Genomic DNA, 6,767 nt, shown 5'->3' with positions numbered 1-6,767 from the left:
TCACTTTCGGGGATGTAGGTCCCTGAAAGGACAGTATATTTTATCATATGAAGAGGGATCCAGCCTTCATTAGTAATTTAATTTTTATATGTGGCCTACAAAGGTCTTTCAGAACAATTTTAAATTGGGACCATTATGTTCTTTAGTATTTACTATGCATTACTATTATTAGGCATTACTATTATTTACTATGTATTGCTCAGTGTTTGGTGTTTATCTAGTTCAAAGCAAGCGTAGACTCAAAAAAAAAAAGCCCCATCATCTCTAATCTATCAAAATTATAAAGCAAATGCCTTAGAGACTGTACAGAATCTGCAGTGTTCCATTTTTTTGACTACAGTCATTACCAGACACAAAAATTAGGTACAAATGAATAGCTGTCATGTGTTCCCCATCTCCCCCCTGCCATTTTGTCTTTCACCAAGCTACAGAGTTACTTAATGCTGCTGTTCATGTCAGGATTCTGCATAAATTCCTTCCAAGATTATTTTATGAGAAATATGTTTTTTGTAAAATACTTTAAATTTGCCTTGTCTACATATCACTTATTCTGATCAGGAAGTATCTCCTGTACAAGCTGATATCTACACACCCTTCTCATTGCAGAGAAAAAAAATCATTTATCTCCTTTTGATGGTTTGTTGCTTCACAGAGCTGTCATTCCATCTTGAGCATCCCCCTCTACAAAAGGAGTTGAATGAAGGCTCAATTGCTCTATTTCTGCCTCAAAAAAATGCAAAACTGTGTGCCTTGTCTTATTGGTAGTAAATGCTTCAGGGACAGCTTGATGCACAACTGTATCTGAATTGATGGGAGAAAGAAAAGATTAGGATACTGGTAAGAAAGTTAGAAAAAAGAGGGACTACCCTCAGCCTTGAAAAAAAAGACAGTGAAAACAGGTGAAGATGAGGAAAGTTTGGAGAATAACAAATATCAAGAACTTCTCTAAATATGACTTAATATCCTAAAAGCAATATTGACTTACAGATATGTATAAAAGGAATGAGAAGTGAAAAGAGCAAGGAGAGGAGCTATTCAAATTTGGATATCTAAAATGATTTCTCTAGTTAAATGTTTTTAAACATTAGGAAAATATTAAAAACATATTCACACACTGATAAAAAATCCCTCACAGATTCCACAGTTTGATCACACTGATATACTGTGCCTCAGAGATGAGTGGATGGATAAAATGCATGTGACAAAATCTGAGAGTCTAATAAAAGCCGTTGTTCAGAATAACTTGATGAGTTTGGTTAAGTCAGGAGAGGAATTACTCGGCCATTCTGTTCCTCTGAGAGTTTTGCTACAAACCTTTCCAATAGCCAGCTTATTCCTTCCCATGCCAGTAAAAGCTTTAGTTTTCATGCTTCATTGTCCTAAAAATAGAACCCTCATTAGTGTTTTGAGATTTATTGAGCTAGAATACAGTTTCATGCCCACAGCTCGGAAGTATTCCTCTAACATCTTGAGAGCTGAGAGAGACTGGTATTAACTTACAGAGTGATATGATGATAAGTTATTGAAATGTCTTTGTATTTTGTATTTGTCATTTATGTCTCTGTCCCTGTCATGGAAGCTGCTGTTGAAATCTTTCAACATCAACACTCTGCCATTTAAAACTTACCCTGCCAGCATGCCATCTGTTTTGATCAGGGAACCACTTTCTACGTGAGCAGACTCCCACACACATTGCACTTTGCAAGAGAAAAATGTGTTTGCTGGAAAGTAAAAAATCTAACCTTCCCTTGAAAAGCAATGCTCCTCGACTCAGTTTTTTTTTTTTTAAATCTTATAATTAGATGAGTTCACTTTCTTCCCTCTGTCTCCCATTGCTTTAGATTTCTAGACAATGGGAAAAAAATCATAATAAAGTGAGTCAAGCCCTCTATGTAGTTGCATTCTGTATCCTCAAAGCTGGTTGCACATGTTGATATATTTCCAGTTGGTACAGAAACACTGGCCTTAGAGTTTATTTCTATAGGAAGTAAATTAAGATCTCTATCCTGTAACTTACCATGTAAAGTAATAAAAAAGTCCATATCGCATAATTTCACTGATCTAAAATAAAATACATTCTTTTGGTCTTCCCTTATAAAAGTTGTTGTTCTTCCAAGTTGGTAAGATTTATGAAGGGTCCAACAGTGGTCAGGTGCTTCTTCCTTGTTAGTCCAGTAGCATTGCCTCTCATTACCTGTTTTAGGGAGTAAAAATTAGTAAAAGAAATCCAGCTCTAGATGTTTTAGAGCCATGTGAAATGCTGTGAAGGGCATTAGATCAGTAGTCTGAAAGAAAAAAAAAGAACTAACACAACAAAACCCCCTAGTGTTCCTCTGATCCCTATCCCCCAAATTCCCCTGGGTTGTTTCATAGACTATTATCCTGAAATTTATTGTTTTCTATAATTAATCTTAGCAGGGCACTAAAATCCCTAATAGACTAGTGATGACAGAGATGAAACTCTCCATCCACAGAGATATAAACACGTGGCCTGTGAAGAGTGGCTCAATGTTAGGAAAATCGTGAGGCAAGCTGTTAGTGAATTATTGTCAAGGTCAGAGAATGCACATTTATTTTCCTGGTAGTTGTATCATTATCAGGCTCTTATGATATATCCACTTGCACTGAAAATGTAGCTAACTTACCTTGGTGAATTTGATTTATTAGCATTGCAACTGACAAGGTTGCCCGTTTGTTAGTGCTTATTTTATATTTGAATAGCTTTCAGCACATAAATTTGAGGAATTGCTTGAATACTTTAGCTGTTCCATATTTCATGGAGAAAGCTAGAGTAGAAGAGTGCTGCTGTTGATATTTCTATCTTGATACTGACCACTTTTTAAAATAAATTAAAATTATGCTTGTATTTGTACTTAAGTGTTTAATGAGCAGAATTTACAGCAAACAGTAAAACTTGAATGTGAAAACTCATTAGTTTTTTTCTGAATAAACTGTGACATAACCTTACTATAGAGTTTGTTTTATATTCAGAGCATAAAATAAATGTCTTTTTTTAAAGACATGGAATTCAAAAGAAAGTAGCTAATTACAGGGGTTCTTCCTATTAATCTTTAGTTAAAAAATGGATAGAGATGGAATAGATGAGTAAGTAAATGGTTCAGGATGGAAGAAGCAGCTCTCAAACAGATCCAGAAATGAGGCTTGAAAGTTTCTTATTGACTTCAGTGGTGTTACATCAGGCAGAGGAGCAGAGTTTAATTACAGCCAATATTAGCTCATCATCTTCCCAGAAGGATGCACTTTTAAGTAAACACAATTGTATAAATAGCCAAATAAAGAAAAAAGCAAGACTAATTACTTGCCTTTAATATCTTCTAAAGTTCCTTTAACACGTCTCTATCCTTTCAAGTCACTTTCTTTAATGTGAGGGAGAAATGCTTAATTTAACTCACTTTATTCCCCTGTCTCAGTGTGGGCCATCACCTGCGTACCTCCAATTCTATAGATCTCAGGTTGTCCTGATTTTCTAGGGCTAGGGAGCAAAGCCAGTCAGAAGCAAAATTTACACAAACTCACAGTGTGATGGGGCACCTTGTCATCTTGTTGACACTCAGGGCTAATGTCCTGCCCTCTAACTTTATCTTTCCTACACGGAAAGTGAAGGTACTAATCTAATGTCAACAATTAGCAGCTGACACCAGAGGTTGTTTCTCCTGGATTGTGGATTTTAGCAGGATGATTCAAACAGGTGTTACCTGTAGACTTTACTGTGGACTTCTATGTGTCAACTATAGAAATCAAATGATACACACATAAATTGACAAGATGAGTTGGGCATGAAAGCTTAGGGCTTTTTCTCAGCAATTAAGTCCACCAAGAATATTAAATCTCATTGCCCTTTTCTCTGAATCCACTGGGTCAAATTCAGGCACTGAGTTTTCATGATTTCAGGCCTTTAGCTATATTAATTACTGCTAACTGAAAATCTGCCTCTCTGCTGCCTTTGTGCATAGCTTTCACATCCTGTAAGAGCTTTATTCTGGTGGGACAACAGAGTAGCCAATATCAGTAGAGAAGTTTATGACCAGAAAGGTCAGAAAGCAAAGCAGAGATTTGAGATTCTCAGTGAAATCTCCGTTGAATCCTGGGCACCACACACGAGAGGCTGCCTCAATATTTATTGCTGGGAAAAGAACATGAAAAAGTATTCTCTTCCTGAACTCATTGGTGGTTTCTGAACTGGTCTATGCACAGAACTGCATGAAAATTAGATCTAAGATATTTTAATTACAAAGTATCCACTGTATAATTAGCAACACTTAATACAATTTGTGTTCAATATATTTTATATGTAATTGAAATTCTGTAAGATTAAACTGTAATAATATAAATAATTTTCCAGGATGAAAAGTAGGTTAAAATAAGCAAATTTTATGCTTTAAACATTGAGTTAAATATTCCCTAGTGTTTTAAAATATTGTGGTGTTTTTGAATGTTAATAATTTCATTGAATAATAAAGATGAGCTTTCTTTTTATGCAATTAATACTACCCATATTTTTCAGTAGAGAAATGAAATGTTGAATCATACATAAAAAGTAGCTATGACTTTTATTACCAAACTTAATTCAGTCATTTCCACATCTATGGAAAATGTTATTCTCATTCTGGGGAAAACTTTAGGTAGTGAAAAGTAGTTTGTTTGGCATATATTTTGAGTTGCCTGAATCTATGGTTAGGTAGTCCCTTCTGGGAGGGGTGTAAGTGTGTAAGTATTACACACAGGCTGGTTCAGAACAGTAGTTTGCTCTTTGCAGTATCATATATCTTCAAAACCTTGTTAGTAACATTATATAAGGCATCTTTAATAATGTCTGAAAGGATTTTGAGAGGTTAATCTGTATTTTATAATATTTTAATTTTCATTTATAAAACTGCAGTCTAACATCACTGTGTGAAACCTATGTGCAAGAATAATGATTTCCAATGCATTTCAGGGGACCGTGAGTTTCATTTCTCAGGCTATTACGACATTTTCTTGCAGCCATTCCTGTGGTGTAAAATAAGGACATCATTTGAAGTATGATTATGCTTTGAATGCCCAGTGAAGCTTTTAAAATTATACCTGACATCCAGCTAGATGTAGATAGACATTGATTGTTTTAAATTCAGTTTTTTTCAAAAAAAGTCTGTTAGAATCCAAGAGAAAAGGAGGTGAAGAAACTTTACTTTCCTGTCTTGACATTCATTGTAGCTCCTGTGGTTTATCCCCAGCCATCCAACAGAATGAGTGAGAGAATCAGAGTTGTAAAATTGTGTGTGGTGGTCATTCAGGACAGGAGAGATGGTGTGCTGAGTGGAGTTGTTGGGCACCAAAGCCACCTCAGGTCATGTCCCTGCTGTACCTGCACTGCTTCTTGTTTCACTTGTCCTCCACTGGGGTTCTCTACTCTGGAGTGGTTCCTGCTGTAGTAAATCCTATAACATGCAACTCAAATAATGGTTTACCACAGTTTAAAGATAAATCCATTAAATCTCCACTCCTGGTTCCGATGGGCTAAATTATAGGCTTTGACATTGCAGTGGACTCTTCCTCCTACTCCTCTGACTAAAAGCAAAGAACTCCTGTTATGGGAATCCTGAAATCATGGGTATCAGAATTTTAAGGTATTTCTACAACATCTCCACCTTGGTCCCTTTGGATCAGATAAGGTTCAGCATTGCAATGAGCTCTTCCTCTTGCTTGGTCTTGGATTGATCCACAGATTGCAGCACCTTAGGGCTGTACCTGTTCCAAGTAGAGCCTTATCTACAAGGCACAGTCTCACAGATACCTGTGTTGGCAAGGCCTTCCCATGGCTACTGTTCCTGCAGGGGTGTGCCTGCTCTGCCATGGGCTTATTCATGGCAAACGCTTTGAGGTGCCCCAGCATGACCTCAGGCACAGCCACAAATGCCTCAAGGTGTATCTGCTGCGGAGCGGTGGGCTCATCACACTGTGAACTCACTGCTTCAGAACTTCCTCCTCTGCTGGCTTTAACCCCAGCACCATGCAGCTCCCTCACTCCCCACAACAGGATGAGACTGACCATCTAAAGAGTAACAGTGAGGAAACCTCGCTGTCTAGGCTGAAGTGAAGACAGGTCATTAGATAAAGCAAAAGTCACACACACAAGCAAAGTTAAACCAGAAATTAAGTCTCCACTCCCCATGGGCAGGCAGATATTCAGTCTCTCCCAGGAGAGCAGAGCCCCATCATGGGTAACGGTGACTTGGGAAGACAAACACCATCGCTCCAAATGTCCCCCACCTTCATTCTTCTTCCCCCAGCTTTATATACTGAGCATGACTCCGTATGTTATGGATATCCCTTGGGTCACTTCGAGTTGGCTGGCCTGGCTGTGTCCCCTCCCAGCTCCTTGTGCACCCCCAGCCCCCTGGCTGCTGGGGTGTGGTTGGGTGGGAGGCAGAAAAGGCCTTGGCTCTGTGTAAGCCCTGTCAGCAATAACAAAAATATCCTTGTGTTATCAACACTATTTCCAGCAAAAAAGCCAAATTGCTTCCCTATTCTGACTAGGTGTGAGGAGAATTAACTCTACCCCAGCCAAACCCAGCACAGTAGCTAAGAAAAGCTGCTGGCAAGTGTATTTCAATTACACTTCCTTAATTCTGACTTGGCTTTTGTAAGTAAAGCCCTAAGGATTAGTGGGACATAGGTCTTCTTATTAAAATACTTTTGTTTTTTTAGTACTGTGGGTATCTGGCATCCTTAGACAGTTGGGAAAATTAGAGACTTAGAATTATTAC

General features: G+C 37.8%; 1 long non-coding RNA gene across 3 annotated transcripts; it reads right to left on the bottom strand.

Annotated features, from left to right (window-relative positions):
* Positions 1-353: 353 nt before the first annotated feature.
* Positions 354-5,455, bottom strand: LOC137472565 (uncharacterized). 3 transcript variants are annotated; one of them, XR_010998272.1, is made up of 4 exons: positions 5,366-5,455; positions 2,018-2,194; positions 1,315-1,379; positions 354-801 (listed from the first exon to the last, which is right to left on the bottom strand). It is a non-coding gene; the product is annotated as an uncharacterized lncRNA (long non-coding RNA). The 3 variants fall into 3 exon arrangements; XR_010998271.1 differs by having other exon boundaries at positions 354-1,379; XR_010998273.1 differs by lacking the exon at positions 1,315-1,379.
* Positions 5,456-6,767: the final 1,312 nt, after the last annotated feature.

Source organism: Anomalospiza imberbis, chromosome 4 (assembly GCF_031753505.1).
Source record: "Anomalospiza imberbis isolate Cuckoo-Finch-1a 21T00152 chromosome 4, ASM3175350v1, whole genome shotgun sequence".
Lineage (NCBI taxonomy): Eukaryota > Metazoa > Chordata > Aves > Passeriformes > Viduidae > Anomalospiza > Anomalospiza imberbis.
Note: the sequence above shows the minus strand (reverse complement) of the source record. Positions and strands in the feature narration are given on the sequence as shown.